Raw genomic sequence first — 5,120 nt, forward strand, 5'->3', positions numbered from 1 at the left:
CCATAAAAAAATAAAAAAGAATTATTTAGTTGTGAGATAAAACAAAATAATTACTAAAAATATATTCTAATTTAATATAAAACATATAAAAACCTTTGAATATATATCTTTACTATTATATAAAGTATTTTAGACATTTTTTAAAATTTAAGAGATACCACACACATATTTATTACGTGATATACAACCAATTTATACTTACCATTCAATACACATACATATTACGTGATATACAACCAATTTATACTTACCATTCAATACACATACTGTTACCATTCAATACACATACTGTATTTCCGTTTTCAGGAATTAATGGTATTAAAGATTAACGTTTCAGAAATTAAATCAAAAAATTAAAGAATAGTTTCTGTTGTTCTTCTCTGTCCCTCGACACTCGCATTTTCTCTCAAACGAATAGCAAAAACCCTAATTAGAAGAGCCGACATCGCACCTCAGTCCGACTCATCATCCTCACTACCATCGACTCTCCAATCTCACACCACCTGCAGTACTTGTCAGTTAACGATGACCCACCACTTGATTTTGAAAGGCGGGCTAATTTATTTTGAAATGTTTTATCCCAACGTGATTTATGGAACAAATTAGAAACTGGTTGACAAAATTTGAATTGAGATCTCTTCAAGAACTTGAATTTTTTTTGAAATATCTATATCTATCATACATTTCCACACAATCTCACTCAGATTCAAATTTGTCTCTATCTTTCTCTCAATATATTCCTCCCATCTTCTCCATGAACCCTAGATCGAACTTAGGGGACGGGTGTAAAAGAAAACGAAGGGGATTTTGTTGGATTTACAACTTGCTCTTATTTTTCTTTATGCATAGGTGTTCACAGCGAGCGAGAGAGAAAAATGTGACTGGTGGCACTGGTGGATAAATCAGGGGAATCGTCACAAAGTTATATCATCACCACCCAACAAAGATATCAATCTGGTGAAACACCGATTTGAGTTGGATCGCTTATTTAACATTTCACTATCCATGGCTATTTGGCCGATCTTAAAGGTTCTTGGCTGATTTTTTTCCATATTTTCTTGGGAGATTTGGTTAAGAGGTGATTTTGATAATGTTTATGTAGTTTTCTCTTTGTTCTTGAAATACTTTGGAATTGGATAAACAAATTACTATAATGCAATTTGAGAATTTTTCTCCCAGGTATGCGTTCTTGCTCTTCTCCCTTAGTACTTATGATGTTTCCTATTTTAAATTAAGACCTTATGCCACTTTGTAAATTTCGCTTGTGCACACATGTTGTATTGCTATCATATGTTACTTTGAAGGTTAAATGATTTCTAATTGTTTTCATTGAAGGGTTTATGATGAGAAAATTAAGAGTATGGTTTTTCTTTCCCCTTCCAACACAAGTTGTGGCTGGTTCATATGGGAGTGTGGTGTTTGTTAGAATGTAATCAAGACACTAATTATACACAAATTAGGAACTTTCATAGAATAAAAATTGAAAAAGATTATATTTTTAGCTTAACTGGTGTGATGGTTAGTGTCTGTTTTTCAATTTATAAAAAATGATCCAACTAAGCAGTATTATTTTTAGCTTTATTGATTGTTTTTTTTTTTATAATTTGTTTGCCATAGCAAATAATAATAATAATATACGTTAATTTGTTTTAAAACCAACCTTTTTGTTTGTTATAGCAATATATCTTTTTGTCTGTTGTGGTAAAGGTTTCAAATGCTTATTTTGAGTTAGGTGCCTAAAAAATATTTAGGGATTTTTTTTCCTTTTCAATAATGAAAATTTTAACTAATTGAATCCATGAATTTATTTATTGGTACAAGAAGGGTATTAATGGAATTCATGAATTTTCTCATCATTTTCTAAAAATATTGTATTTTCATTTTTTTCTTCTTATCAGGGATTCTAAATCAGAAGGAAAGTTATCTAAATGTAGGCTTGTGTTTTAAAATCGGTTCTGTAGTTTGGTCAGCTTACTCCGCTACAACTTCTATAAGTCTTTTTTTGTAGTGTGTGTTTATTAAACTTGATCAGCTTACCATGTTACACTACTTGGTCAGTTTACTAACCTTTCTGAGGTATTTAAGTGTCTTTTTCCAGTGTATGTCGTGAGTGTTATGCCATTGAGTGACTAAATCTAAAAGACAAGGTATTTTTTGTTTGTGAATTATACCAACAATGTTGGTGCTCATTTTGTAACAAAATCCATGTCAATTGAAATGTAAAATTAGGGATTTGACCATGGAAGTGCATATCCCTTGAAAAAGATTGGTTATGTTGTTCGTCAATAAGAATGAAACCCACCATACATATTAGAGCACGGGTCGTTGTTCAATGCCAAATTACATATCAAGCTAAGAAAGCAATGGATCTTTTTCATTCAAGGTCGAAATAGTCCAAGTAAGTGTCTTGGCAATCTTTGTTTAGTATAATTGACTTCAGAGAAAGATATGTGACAGATCCTTTGTTTGTGTGTGTTACTTTCTTTGAGAAAATGATGCCACACGAAGGGACGGAAAATATAGTTTTTTTTTTCTTTAGTGAAAAAACTAACTCTCGGTTAAATGGTTCTTTCTGCTTTGAGTGAAAAAAAAACAGTTATATATAGTGATATTTATGGTTAGATGCAAGGAATAGTAATAAGAATGTTTAATTATATAAATACTTATTGATTTGAAGCTTTATTGTGGATATATTTACAAAATAATTTTATTTCTTGATTTTACCCTTTTTACATGTTTAAAAGGATGTGTGGGTTGTGTTTGTGTGTGTTTGTATTATAAAATAAACTAAAGTAGGATGTATGTTGATTTTAAAAAATTTTAAATTAATAAAAGTTAGATGCTATTATTGGTACAAAACTTAGTATATTGTTATGCTTATGTTGTTCTGTGTGGTGGTGTTAGTGGCTAATATTGGCTATGTATGTTTCTTTTTTCCTGAAAAGTGTCCAGTGTGTAGTAACAAAACTTGAAGGGGAAATTTTTACAACAATGAAGACCACCAATAAATGGTTTAGGGTATAAATAGACGCCAATTAGTAGAAGAGCACCAAATTTTTATCGTTATTTTAGTTAAAGGCATGGGTGCATAACACATCACTTCTTTTGTAGAAATTTATCTTAGTACTTTGTTTTTGTTCCAGTATTGTTTGTATTGTTGATTGCTGAGATCATGTTGTTGCCACTAAATTTAAAGTTGTCATTTACCCAATTCATATTTTTAGACGAAATAGTTATTTAAACTACACATTTGAAAATACATAGCTAGAAAAGTTATTTCTATAATAAATGTTAAACTATACTTAACCACAGACTACAGCTAAAACGAGTAAAGTCTAACGACCAAACAATATAAGCTTTTTGTAATTTATTGGGTCATAAATGTTGGGTTTAAGATTTTCATAGGAATACATAGGGATGAACATTTGGCCCTGGGAACCGGCCGAAACCGGTACCGGAACCAGAACCAGATAGAACCGATCGGGCCGGGACTAGAACCGGTAGAACCGGCAAAAAACGGAACTGTATGTTGCTATTTCTCGACTGGTTCCAACATTGAAGACACTGCAAGAACCGGTAGAACCGACGTTCCAGTTCAGTTTTTATTTTCCTCCAAGTTCGGTTCCCGGACTGGTTCTGATGCTCATCCCTAGGAATACGACGTAAATAAAAATAAATGACATTGTGTCTATTTAGGTATGACTTTCAACCAAACTCCATTTAGATTAGAATTCAAAGTTTTTAAAAATTATAACATAATCAAACCATGAAATTAATCGGGTAACAATCCAAAAACATGTGTTGAAAGAGTTAGACCATTAACGTTGAAGATGCACAAGAATCTTCAAGTAATAGACGTTTTTACGAAATCACCAACAATCACAAAGAACAAAATATTCTTTGTTTTTTAAATGCCCAAATTATGTTATAGGTTTTTAGCATCGTATGTTCGTATTTATAATTTAAGTGGTATAACTTTATTAGATGTTGATTTTTTTTATAAAAATGAACCGTAATGGTTTAATTTGTGACATAATTTCCATCAAAATAGACAGACTTTATCAAGATAAAATAAATTTATTAAATTCCATAACAAAATTTTTTATCAAACCCAAAAGATATAAATCTATATTTTTCAAACTTAACTTTAAACCAAACCAAACAAACTAAAAGTAAATTACGCTAAACTTTATTCGGTTAGATTTCTATTAATATTTTAAAAGTAATACATGATGTAACTGAATCGAACAAAAATCGATAACCAATTAAATAGACTAGCTAAAAAAAGGTTATTCGAAATTATGTTATTCACAATTTTGATATTTAACAATTATCGAATGAAGAGTAATTTCTAATTAGCTTTACACATAAGAGTAAAATGGTTATTCAATTCCAACAAGAAAAATGTTGTTTGCAGTATATGCCAAATAAAACTACTCTCGAAAGAAAACTATTCATCAAAGGGGAACTATTTGTAACCTATATAAATGTATTTCTATTTTGAATCCGAAACAGTGTGCAAAAAGAAAAACTAATTGTCGTTTGAAACTATTTGATGAATAAAACTAATTGGCACCGCTGCATCGCGCGGGTATGCCATTAGTGTGTGTGTGTGTGTGTGTGTGTATATATATATATATATATATATATATATATATATATATATTGGTGAGTTCGGTTGAAAACTCATAGTTTATCAAATACCCGAGAACTAAATATGGAGCGTAGATCAAAATTAAGTCATTAAATGCATGATCGCCATCTTACTAATCTCATTTAATATTTAATTTTTTTTCAAAAAAATTGCATTTAAAAAAAATAAAAATGTATTTTTTTAAAAGTAAATTTTTAAAAATCAGTAAATTTTTAAAAATCAATAATTTTTAAAAATCAGTAATTTAAAAAAAAAACTAGAATATTTAAGAAAAGAATTTAATTTTTTTAACCAAAAAAATCAACGTTTTAGGTGCATATATACATATTTTTTCAAGCATATATATATATATATATATATATATATATATATATATATATATACACACACACACACACATATTTCTTATACTATAATATTCATAACTAAATCATAAAAAATCTCATTTTTATTAATCAATCTATAA

General features: G+C 29.3%; 1 long non-coding RNA gene across 2 annotated transcripts; it reads left to right on the plus strand.

Annotated features, from left to right (window-relative positions):
* Positions 1-304: 304 nt before the first annotated feature.
* Positions 305-3,196, plus strand: LOC145076706 (uncharacterized). 2 transcript variants are annotated; one of them, XR_013692763.1, is made up of 3 exons: positions 305-1,179; positions 1,899-2,398; positions 2,946-3,196. It is a non-coding gene; the product is annotated as an uncharacterized LOC145076706 (long non-coding RNA). The 2 variants fall into 2 exon arrangements; XR_013692765.1 differs by lacking the exon at positions 2,946-3,196 and having other exon boundaries at positions 311-1,179; positions 1,899-2,147; positions 2,230-2,936.
* Positions 3,197-5,120: the final 1,924 nt, after the last annotated feature.

The sequence above is a fragment of the Lactuca serriola genome, chromosome 9, assembly GCF_051521515.1.
Source record: "Lactuca serriola cultivar US96UC23 chromosome 9, Lser_US96UC23_V15, whole genome shotgun sequence".
NCBI lineage: Eukaryota > Viridiplantae > Streptophyta > Magnoliopsida > Asterales > Asteraceae > Lactuca > Lactuca serriola.